We start from the raw sequence: 11850 nt of genomic DNA on the forward strand, positions 1-11850 counted from the left end.
CCAGCCATCACAACATTGTTAATTGGCTATACTCCAATATAAAATATAAGGTTTAATAAAAACCAGGGGGGACAAAAAAAAAGAAACAAGGACACAAACCACAAAAGCGGCTCAGGTCGAAAAGACACGTGCACGTGGCGGCCTGCCCAGCCGTCAGTCTGTAACGTCAGATGACACGCCGTCTGAAGTCTGTCCTAGCTCTGGGATTTGGCAGTTAAGTGGAGGTGGCTTGTTTCTCCTGTGAAGTGACACGTACAATAAGAATAAACCTGTGTGCCTTCGGTCTGAGGCAACACTGGTGAAGCCTGGACCCGATCACAGGAGACACATGTTCTCCAGCTGATGGCTTTTTGTCTGCCTTTGGTTGAGAGCCTGGAGTCTCCCTCCTCCCTTCACAGACAACATGGCTGCCCTCCCTCCTCCCTTCACGGACAACATGGCTGCCCTCCCTCCCGCTCCCCGTCCAGCTGGAGGCTACCACGTCAGCTGATGACCTTTGTCATCCCCCCGGTGCCTCCAGGTATGTAAATGAGGTGCTTTTCCTTTCAAACTGGACAGATAAGACATATTGTCACAAAACAGATACGTGCAATAAGGTCTTAGTTCTAGAGAAAGGTGAGGTTCAGGAAATATTTTGTTTAAAAAAAAAAATGTGTAAGTAAGTGAAGGGTCATCAGATAATATCAGCCTTTACAGATTGGGGCTGCTCAGAAAGGAGTCTATAAAATACTCTTCACGGAGACTCAAAGGAATATTGATTTTTTAGGAGCAGAGGGGGTTAAAATTACATCCCTTGGACAACAGCCACCGTGGCTCCTCCCCTCCGGACCTTTTTTTTTTTTTAAACAAAGAACAAGTCTGGAAAAGGCAGAAAGATAGAGCTGGAGAGAAAGATAGAGATGAAAGCCTTGTCTGGTCCCTGCAAACCTTCCCCAGGGCCGTAGCGCTGAGGAAGGGTGAACCCCTTCAGGAAAACCAGAACCTAGTTTTGTGTCCCGGCTTCTGTGGTTGAACGCACCTCTGGGGACATTTGTGTCTGCAGGAAGGCAGAGGGAAAGGTCACGCAGGGTGGCCAGTGGCCCGATGACACTGGCAGCCAAAGATTTCTCAGGTGGATTCACCTATTCCTGCAAGTGCCGGAGGTGCGCAGAAGACCCCAGGCACCTTCATACTCCAGCAGGAGCATGATGGAATTGGCCAGCAGGCTTCGGAAGGCTTGCTCCTCGTGACTGCAATACGTGTGTTTGCTGACACTTCTTGGTCTGGAAGGGCAGGCACGTGGAAAGGAGAAAAGTCACTGTCGTGCTGTTGCGAAAGGTGACCCCATGTTAATGTCCACCACGTGAGCCTGGGTAGATGACCCTGGCCTGCAGGGGGAGGGGAAATCTTTTTCAGGAGGGAGGGCTTCCCACATGGGTTAGTGGCAAAGAACCTGCCTGCCAATGCAGGAGACTTGGGTTCGATCCCTGGGTCAGGAAGATCCCCTGGAGAAGGACATGACAACCCACTCCAGTATTCTTGCCTGGAGAATCCCATGGGCAGAAAGAACCTGGTGGGCTATAGCGCAGGGGGTTGCAGAAGAGCTGGATACGACTTAGCAACTAAAACAACAGCAACAAGGGCTGATACATCAGAGGAAGACCATTTTCCTGGTGGATTTAGCCAGGAAGCTATCAGAAAGAGGAATTACACAGAGAAAGCTCTGGGGTTAGCAACTGAGTGGGTGAGAGACCCACGGCACTTTAATTCCCACTGCTAACTAGAAGTGAGGAGACCTGTTCTCCACGCTTCCTCCCTCCTGGGGCTGGCCAGTGGATAACCAGTTTCAATTTACCTGTGTGTGTGTTGCTCAGTCGTGTCTGACTCTATGTAACCCTATGGATTGTAGCCCACCAGGCTCCTCTGTCCTCCTTGTCTGGAACTCTCCAGACAAGAATACTGGAGTGGGTTGCCATTCCCTCTTCCAGGGGATCTTCCTGACCCAGAGATCGAACCCACATCTCTTACGTTTCCCGCATTGACAGGTGGGTTCCTTACGTCTAGTGCCAAAGTATCAGCCTCTTCGCCCGAAGTGGAGGCTTCGAGAGGCTGGTGTGAAGAGTTATAAGCACTCTGCCTGCCTCCACCTGTGTCCTACCTGCCTCCCCAGTTGGGAGTGACAGTCCCAGGCCTGGGCAGCATTGCTGGGATGTAAGAAAAGTAAGCTCCCTCCACTTGGGGCAGGGCAGGAGGCAGATTTGGGACAGCCTGTCCCAAGAAGATGGGCCCAAACTGTCTGCATTTCAGGGGAAAACGTGGCCTGACAGATACAGCCCTGAGGAGAGACAGAAATAAGACCAAAGAGTTGCCCCTAATACTGCCCTACCATGTGGAAACTTGAGGGAGCCAGAGATAAAGGTTCCCCATCTCACAGGCGTGTTACAGAACAGGGCTGGGCCCTCTGATAGGTCAAAGCCAATGTGAGAAGAACCCAGCTATAAAGTTAGACACCAGCTAAATTGAACAGGGTCAGTGGACCAGCTCTTCATGCCACCTACTGATGAGTGAAGTCAACCAACAGAGTGACACTGCCAGGCTATGGAGCCGTGAGAACTGGGGTCTTGGGAGCCAGAAGAAACCCAAGGAGGGGAAAGCTGCAAGATGGGCAGAAGCCATGGGGGTGGGAGCACAAAGAACCTCCAGAGCCTCTTCTGGAAGCTCACAGCTTGTCCCCTCAGAACTGCCCTGCTGGCTCTTTTTCCAAAAGACTCAGTCTCCAAGCCAGGCACCTGGGCACAGAGCAGGTGCACATGCAGGGACCCCAGAACAGAAGCCCAGCCCGAGGCAGCCAGTGGCTGGGAGTCTGTAAGCAGAGAAGGTCCCAGGCAACAAGGAGAGAGGCGGGAAGGTGTGCTGGGATCACTCTGTAAAGAACGGGGCCAGGTCAGGTGAGAAAACTCTAGAAGTGAGAAAAGTTGAGCTCCAGGCAATGCTTGGGAAGAGTCTGACAGAGTCTTCCAAGAGATCCCAAATACGCGCTAAGAGGTAGGCTTGACACCAGGTAAAGTGATCAGGGCTTGAGTTGGACAAGATCTGACCACCAAGATGGCCGCCATTCTGCTTGCAGCCTGCAAGTGTTGGGTGCCAGGGACACGCTCTTCTTCTGGTGGTCTGGGGCAGAAGGAGACCTCAATTTAAGGTGCCCCAGAGCTGTTTCCCCATTCTGGAATTTTGTAAGTGTGGAGATTCACTTTAGTCTGAAGTTTCAGGAAAACTGGGATATTATGATGATGGAGAGGCTCAAGGATGGATAAGATTCACGTGAAAGGTGAGACTCTTCCTGAGGGATGGAGGAAACTTCCACACAACAGCAAATCCTAATCATTCATGTTTCTCAACTTCATACCATCACAGTCAGTCAAAGCTCCTTGCAAAGACCCAGCCTTGTTCTTTGTGTACACACCTCCACTAATCAGCCCTTAAGGCTCAAGCCTGAACTTGAACAAAAATATTTATAAAGAAAATTTATCAGCAAAGGTCACTATCTGAAGTCGTGTGGACACTTCCGTTACCAACCAGCAATAGTCTTTCATTAACCAAGAGCTCTGCGTCTGACCACTAGTGACTGATGCCTATCGGTGAAGGACTGGGACCCTCTGGTGCCTGGACTTGCGCCATCATGACGGGTGCCCACACTTGGGTCAGGGTTTTCTGAACAACCGGACTCTTGGGAAAGCTCAGGGCTTACTTCAGGTAATGAATGATTATCTGTCACAAGAGCACCACAGACAGAACCCGAAGAAAAGGTTTCATCAGCGGCCTTGCTGGCTTATGGGGATTAGTCTAATCTTTCCCACCAGCAATTATCTCTCCTCTCTCTACCTGGGGCTCCCTGACTGGCCCACCCTTCTGAGCAAATACTGGCCACAGGAAGGAAGGATGCTTATAGGGACTCAGTCCTGTTTGGAAGTTGGACACAGTGAAGTCATGTTTGTCCTGTGAAGGGTCCCCTGTGTAAAAAAAAAAAGAGGGGGGAAGGGAAATGGGCTTTAACCTTCTTTGGAACCCTGAACCTCCCCCTGGTTCATCCACTCAACAACAGAATGAGGCCATACAAGAAAAGAGGACTTCCCAATGTCACCCAACTGGGATAAGACAGGTTAGACTCCCCAGTTCTTCAGGGTTGTTTTCACTGAACTGCATGTTCCTACAAAATGGAAGCTGGCAGTGGAGGGTGCCTTCTCCTTAGGAAGTAATAGAACCTAACCCCACCACCTCAGGACTTCAGTAGCAGTCCAGAGGGTAAGAATCTGCCTTGCAATACAGGGGACCTGGGTTCAACCCCTGGTGGAGGAGCTAATATCTCACCTGCCTCAGAGCACCTAAGCCCATGCGCCTTAACTAGAGAGTCCATGCACCAAAATGAAAGATCCCACCTGCCACAGCTATGACCTGATGCAGCCACATAAATAAACAAATATTAAAATAAAAAACAAAACCACCACCTCACCTAGCTCTGGGCTTCCTAGGTGGTGCTGGTGGTAAAGAAACCACCTGCCAACGCAGGAGACATAGGAGACCTGGGTTTGATCCCTGGTTCAGGAAGATCCCCTGGAGGAGGGCATGGTAGCCCACTCCAGTATTCTTGCCTGGAGAATCCCATGGATAGAGGAGCCTGGTGGGCTACAGTCTATGGGGTCGCAAAGAGTCAGACACGACTGAAGCAACTTAGCATGCACGCACCCAGCTCGAGAAGCCTGGGAATCAAGAGGAAATCTACTCTTAGGAAGGTAAATGCTTTGAAAAGATGCATGGGTTCATGGGCGTTTCTCCCTCAGCCTTGAATGACCCAGTGCTCCATTTTACAAATGAAGAAACTAAGCTTCAAAGAAGTAAAAGGACTTATCCAAGTTCACTGGCTGATTATCTGCAATAAAGCACTCCCGGGCCAGTGCGCCCTGCTGCACCGCTTTCCCACAGCCCATTGATTCATTCAAAAGCCTGAACTTTTCCCTCTTGACATTTTTAGAGAAGATGTACATGGATTTTTTAAAAATTCTACTTCTAGGAAGTTATCCTACTGATATATGCTCACCTCTGTGAAACCTGTGTGTATAAGATCATACACTGCAGCATTTTTAAATGACTGGAAACAACCTAACTCTCAGTCAACTAGGCATTATTCATATATACGATGGTATATCCATGTGGTGGAACACTATGTAGTTATTAAAAAGAATGCACTGATGCAAAATGACCTGTAAGATACAATGTTAAGTGAAAAGGCAAGGTACACAAAAGTACCTTTTGCAAAATGCATGTGTGTGTGTGTCTTTGCCTGTAGAGAATAATCTGAGAGAATGTCTAGGAAATTTAGTATAATGGTTGCCTCCTGGATGTTGATGTTTGGAACATAGTAGGTACTCAACGGATACCTGTTATTGAGACAAAGTTCACTCTGGCCAATATATTCATTTTCTACAAAACATGAAATAGAAGCATATGTATCCAAGTATTCTTATTCCCCCAAAGTTGACCCCAGGGTCCACACCAAGATTCCTAGCCCTTATAGAGTGATTATCCATCTGTAGCAAATCTCTCTGCAGCCTGACCCATCCAAGTGTTTTTCAGGAAGGCACAGGAGGTCCAGACTCCAAGGCTGAGCACTTACTTTACAACGTCAGGAAGAGAAACTCATCAGACACTTAGCGTCCCACAGGAATATTTAAAAATGTTTCCTAGACTCGTCTACCAGGAAGTAATATTCTCGTCGTAAAAAATAAATGCAAAAGTGGCCCAGACAAAGACTCCAGTAAAAAGACAGACTCCTTCTTCAAAACCATAGGAAAGAGCCAACATCGGAAATAGCTTCTTTTCTTTGTTAATTTCTAAATTTTTTTCTTTTTTTTTGGTTGCATTGCAATGCATGCAGGTTCTTAGTTCCCCAACCAGGGATCAAACCCTGGCCTCCTGCAGTGGAAGCTCAGAGTCTTAACCACTGGACCACCAGAGAAGTCCCAGTTTCTCAATTTTTCTCAAAGATCGCTCCCTCTGGATCCACACCTAGACAGACCAGCCTCCCTGACCACCCTTCTCAGGAACCACCCGTCCGCGTCAAAGCTCAGCCACTAGACTCCAATTCCTCGGGTTCCTCGTCTCTCCTCTGCAGAATGACAACTGGTTGAGAACAGAATAAACGGAACATACTAGCAGTGAATACAGAGCAGTAACCTGACGGGTATACTTTCCAAGAGTTGAGTCTTTTATTAGAAGCAGACTAACGGGGAAAGTCCCTAAAGCAAAATAAATAGCAACTAGCACCTATTAATATGGGCTTCTCTGGTGGATCAGATGGTAAAGAATCTGCCTGCAAGGCAGTAGATCTGGGTGTGTTCCCCGAGTCAGGAAGATCCCTCGGAGAAGGAAACGGCAGTCTACTCCAGTATTCTTGCCTGGGGAATCCCATGGACAGAGGACTTATCACAACTGGTTCCAGACACCCGTTTGAGCACCTTATCAATGCTAACTTATTTGATCTTCCTAACAGTCCAAGGAGGTCAGTGTTATGAGTGTCCCACTGTAGAGATGAGGAGACTGAGCTTAGTTAACTTTTCATAGGTGCACATTTTATAAGTGGTGGAGCCAGAATCTGAATCCAGAGAGCCTGACTCTAGAATCGTGCTCTTAACCACAATGCAGGAGGCCAGAGGGAGCATTTCAGGGGCTGAGACAAGCCAATAAAAAGACGTTCTAAAATCCTAGTAGCACAGCAATCAGAGTTACTGTCTATTCCCTCCTGTTCCAGACACACAGAAGTCCTGGATAAAATATAACCAAGATATGTTTTAAATTTTGAGCCAGACTGAAAAGAAAGAAAGAAAACAGGAGGCCAGAAGAAGCTATAAAATGGAACCGACTGAGGCTGGAGAGCCAGGCAGATAGAGGTCCCCATGGCACACACAAAGTGGGATCCAGCTTTCATCACACGGAGCAGACCTGGGGCCCCGACTCTAAGCAGACCTGTGGAAGAACTGCCTCCTCCACGAAAAGAAGATGTGGGGGGCGGGGAATCTCCCCCAGTGGCTCAGAGAATGGCAAAGAGGTATCATCTGCCTGGAGCACCAGAGGGAAAGAAAAAGTTCTCCCAAGTGAAACTGAAATCTCACAACTGAGGTTCCCACAGAGGGAAGTCTGAATGTGAACTCCCCTCAGGGTGCCAGGACCCCAAGCTGTGGAATTCATAGAAAACCACTCACAGGTCCCAGATGGAAACACAGAACCCGTTTCTCTGCACTTCCATGACCCAGGCCAATGGGACGCCTACGGAAAAAACTAACCTCCACTGCAAAGAAGTTGAAGCATAGCACAATAAGAGGACAGGATCCAGGCCAGGAGGGCAGCAGACGGGACCCTGGGAGGTACCCCCGACCTGCTTTATTTTTCTTTAGCATCCTCAAATGTGTTGGGTTTTTTAATCTTCTTTTTAATATTGAAGTATAGTTGTACAATGTAAGTTACAGGTATAAAATATAGTGATTCACAATATTGAAAGGTTATATGCCATTTACAGTTATAAAATAATTGGCTTTATTCCCCACGTTAAACAATATGTCCTTGTAGAGAAGGAAATGGCAACTCACTCCAGTGTTCTTGCCTGGAGAATCCCAGGGGCGAGGGAGCCTGGTGGGCTGCCGTCTATGGGGTCGCACAGAGTTGGACACGACTGAAGCGACTTAGCAGCAGCAGCAGCTTACTTTATACCTAATTCTTTGTGCCTCCCGCTCCCCACCCCTATATTGCTCTTCCCGCTCCCCTTCTCCCCACTGGTATCCACTGGTTCTTCACTCTATCTGAGAGTCTGCTCTTCTTTGTTAGATTCACTCATTTGTTTCAGTTTTTAGATTCCACATGTATTGTACTGTATTTGTCTTTTCCTGACATTTCACTTAGCGTGCTGTGCTGTGCAGTGCTTAGTTGCTCGGTCGTGTCCAACTCTGCGACCTCATATGCTGTAGCCTGCCAGGCTCCTCTGTCCATGGGATTCCAGGTAAGAATACTGGAGTGGGTTCCCATTTCCCCCTCCAGGGGATCTTCCCAACCCAGGGATCGAACCCAGCTCTCTCGCATTGTGGGCGGACTCTTTACCATCTGAGCCACCAGGGAAGCTGTGTTAGTTTCTGCTGTACAGCACAGTGATTCAGTTAAACATCTACATATATTCACTTTTTTTAAGATTCTTTTCCCATATAGGTCATTACAGAGACTTGTTGTGCTCCAATACCTCAGCCACCTGATTCAAAGAACTGACTCATTTGAAAAGACCGTGATGCTGGGAAAGATTGAAGGCGAGAGGAGAAGGGGATGACAGAGGATGAGATAGCTGGATGGCACCACCTACTCTATGGACATGAGTTTCAGCAAGCTCGGGAGTTGGTGATGGACAGGGAAGCTGGGCGTGCTGCAGTCCATGGGGTCACAAAGAGTCAGACACAACTGAGGAACCCTGTGCTATCAGTTCAGTTCAGCTCAGTCGCTCAGTCGTGTCTGACTCTTTGCGATCTCATGAACCACAGCACGCCAGGCCTCCCTGTCCATCACCAACTCCCAGAGTCCATCCAAACCCATGTCCATTGAGTCGGTGATGCCATCCAACCATCTCATCCTCTGTCGTCCCCTTCTCCTCCTGCCCCCAATCCTTCCCAGCATCAGGGTCTTTTCAACTGAGTCAGCTCTTCACATCAGGTAGCCAAAGTATTGGAGTTTCAGCTTCAACATCAGTCCTTCCAATGAACATCCAGGACTGATCTCCTTTAGAATGGACTGGTTGGAACGCCTTGCAGTCCAAGGGACTCTCAAGAGTCTTCTCCAACACCACAGTTCAAAAGCATCAATTCTTCAGCACTCAGCTTTCTTTATAGTCCAACTCTCACATCCATACATGACCACTGGAAAAACCATAGCCTTGACTAGATGGACCTTTGTGGACAAAGTAATATGTCTGCTTTTTAATATGCTATCTAGGTTGGTCATAACTTTCCTTTCAAGGAGTAAGCGTCTTTTAATTTCATGGCTGCAATAACTATCTGCAGTGATTTTGGAGCCCAAAAAAATAAAGTCAGCTACTACTTCCCCATATATTTGCCATGAAGTGATGGGACCGGATGCCATGATCTTAGTTTTTCGAATGTTGAGCTTTAAGCCAACTTTTTCACTCTCCTCTTTCACTTTCATCAAGAGGCTCTTTAGTTCTTCTTCACTTTCTGCCATAAGGGTGGTGTCATCTGCATATCTGAGGTTATTGATATTTCTCCCAGCAATCTTGATTCCAGATTGTGCTTCCTCCAGCCTAGCGTTTCTCATGATGTACTCTGCATATAAGTTTAATAAGCAGGGTGAAACTCATTGAAACTAAAGCATGCCATGTGGGGCCACCCAAGACGGATGGGTCACGGTGGAGAGGTCTGATAGAATGTGGTCCACTGGAGAAGGGAATGGCAAACCTCTTCAGTGTTCTTGCCTTGAGAACCCATGAACAGCACGTGCTATCAGACCACCCTTAGCAGTTCTCTGTCTTACCTGCAGTAGTATGTGTCAACCCCAATGTCCCAATTTATCCCTCCCACCCCCACTGCCCCCTTGGTAACTGTAAGTTTGTTTTCTACATCTGGGACTCTATTTCTATTTTCTAAATAGGTTCATTTACACCAATTTCATTTTGTAGTCCACTTATAAGCGACACCATGTGATATTTGCCTTTGCCTAACGTACTTCACTCAGTATGATGGTCTCTAGACAGGGAGGCAGTTTTCAAAGTATGGTCTGGGATTCCCAGGAGTTTCTGAGATGCTTTCAGGGACCCATGGGAGCAAAATTATTTTTTTAAATAATAATTCTAGAGCTTATTTCCCTTTTTCCTTCTCTCTCCAGGGAGTTTTTCAGAGACTATGTGTTGGAGTTTCTGCAAGAACAAACTATTAGGTAACATACTGAACAGACCTGCAAAAATGTAAACCAACGCTGATACATATTTTAAATTTTTCTTAGTTTTAATTCCTAAATGTTAGATATAATATTCATAAACAAAGCTCTTTAGAGTCTTCAATACTTTTTAAGAATGCAAAAGAGTTCTGAGACCAAAAAAGTTTGAGAATCACTGCTCTAGGGTGTGCTTCCCCGGTGGCTCTGTGGTAAGAATCCGCCTGCCAGTGCAGGAGCCATAAGAGATGAGGGTTCGATCACTGGGTCGGAAAGATCCCTTGGAGGAAGAAATAGCAGCCCACTCCAGTAGTCTTGCCTGGCAAATCTCAGGGACAGAGGAGCCTGGTGGGCTACAGTCTACGAGGTCTCAAAAAGAGTTGGACACGCCTGAGCAACTAAGCACACACACGTCACTCCAGTGTGTTCCAGGCCCTGGGCCAAGATCTGAGGAAAGTGAAACGTGCAAGTGAAAGTCGGTCAGTTCTGTCTGACTCTTTGCAACCCCATAGACTATACAGTCCATGGAATTTTCCAGGCCAGAGTACTGGAGTGGGTAGCCTATCCCTTCTCCAGCGGATCTTCTCGACCCAGGAACAGAACCGGGGTCTCCTGCATTGCAGGTGGATTCTTTACCAACTGAGCTATCAGGGAAGCCCAAGCTCTGAGGAAACCAAGATAAAAGAACTTGTAACTCAGTGGGGCAAGCCGTATGAAATGCCCACCTCCTGATGTCTCTCTCCATAGCCTGCTGTGACTTCAGATGGGAGCATCACACTTAGGTAATGTTAATGAAGGTGCCCTGCCCCTGAGCCCAAAAATTGAGAGACCAGGTTAATCTAGTGTCCAAAATAGTATATCTTATTTGAGTCAAAAGAAAGAGAAGGTGAAGTCGCTCAGTCATGTCCGACTCTTTGTGACCCCATGGACTGCAGCCCACCAGGCTCCTCCATCCATGGGATTTTTCGGGCAAGAGTACTGGAGTGGGTTGCCATTTCCTTCTCCAGGGGATCTTCCCTATCCAGTGATTGAACCCAGGTCTTCCCACATTGTAGGTAGACGCTTTACCGTCTGAGCCACCAGGGAAGACACCAATTTGAGTCAAAAGGAACCACAATTCTCTGATGAAAAATACTGTACATTAACACATAGACGTGGAATCTAGACAAATAATACAGATGAACATATTTCCAGGGCAGGAATCGAATGCAGATACAGAGAACAGATATGTGGACAGAGGGGAGAAGGGAAGGGTGGGACAAGGTGAGCGATTAGGACTGACGTATATACACCACCACGGGTGAAACAGACAACTCCTGGGAAGCTGCTATAAAGCGCGGGGAGCTCAGCTCAGGGCTTTGTGATGACCTAGATGGTGGGATGGGGAAGTGAGGGGGAGGTCCAAGAAGGAAGGGATATATGTATACATTAGCTGATTCACGTTGTTGTACAGCAGAAACTAACAACATTGTAAAGTAATTACACTCCAATTAAAAAAAGAACACACAATTCATGATTATGTTGTCATAATCATACTGACAGTCATGGGCAAATCAGGACACGTGGTCATCCTACAGAAAAGTCTTATTTGTCTTCTTTAAATAACTGGAAATGCCGGTTGGGGAAGTCTCCATGGGAGGAAGAAACCTGGCTGCTCTGTGTGTGTGGGTGCTCATTCTGGGCACATCTGGAGCGGGAGTGAGGCTAAAGGGACCGGCAGCCGGGAGGAGGCCCTGAGGGGGAAGTTCTGATCAGAGAGCTGCAGTAGAGGCAGGAAGGAAGCAGGATGTCCCTCGCTGGGCCTGGGTCCTCGGGGTCAGGCTTCCCTGATGGCTCAGTTGGTGAAGAATCTGCCTGCAATGCAGGAGACCCCGGTTCTGTTCCTGGGTCGAGAAG

At 47.7% G+C, this 11850-nt stretch overlaps 1 long non-coding RNA gene across 1 annotated transcript in view; it reads left to right on the top strand.

Annotated features, from left to right (window-relative positions):
• Positions 1–300: 300 nt before the first annotated feature.
• LOC104999255 overlaps positions 301–11850 on the top strand; it is a 19439-nt gene continuing 7889 nt past the window's right edge. The window contains exons 1-2 of the long non-coding RNA XR_826576.1: positions 301–520; positions 9907–9957. This is a non-coding gene — a long non-coding RNA (uncharacterized LOC104999255). The remainder of the gene's footprint in view (positions 521–9906; positions 9958–11850) is intronic.

The sequence above is a fragment of the Bison bison genome, unplaced genomic scaffold (assembly GCF_000754665.1).
Source record: "Bison bison bison isolate TAMUID 2011002044 unplaced genomic scaffold, Bison_UMD1.0 scf7180017864349, whole genome shotgun sequence".
In the NCBI taxonomy this organism is placed as follows: Eukaryota; Metazoa; Chordata; class Mammalia; order Artiodactyla; family Bovidae; genus Bison; species Bison bison.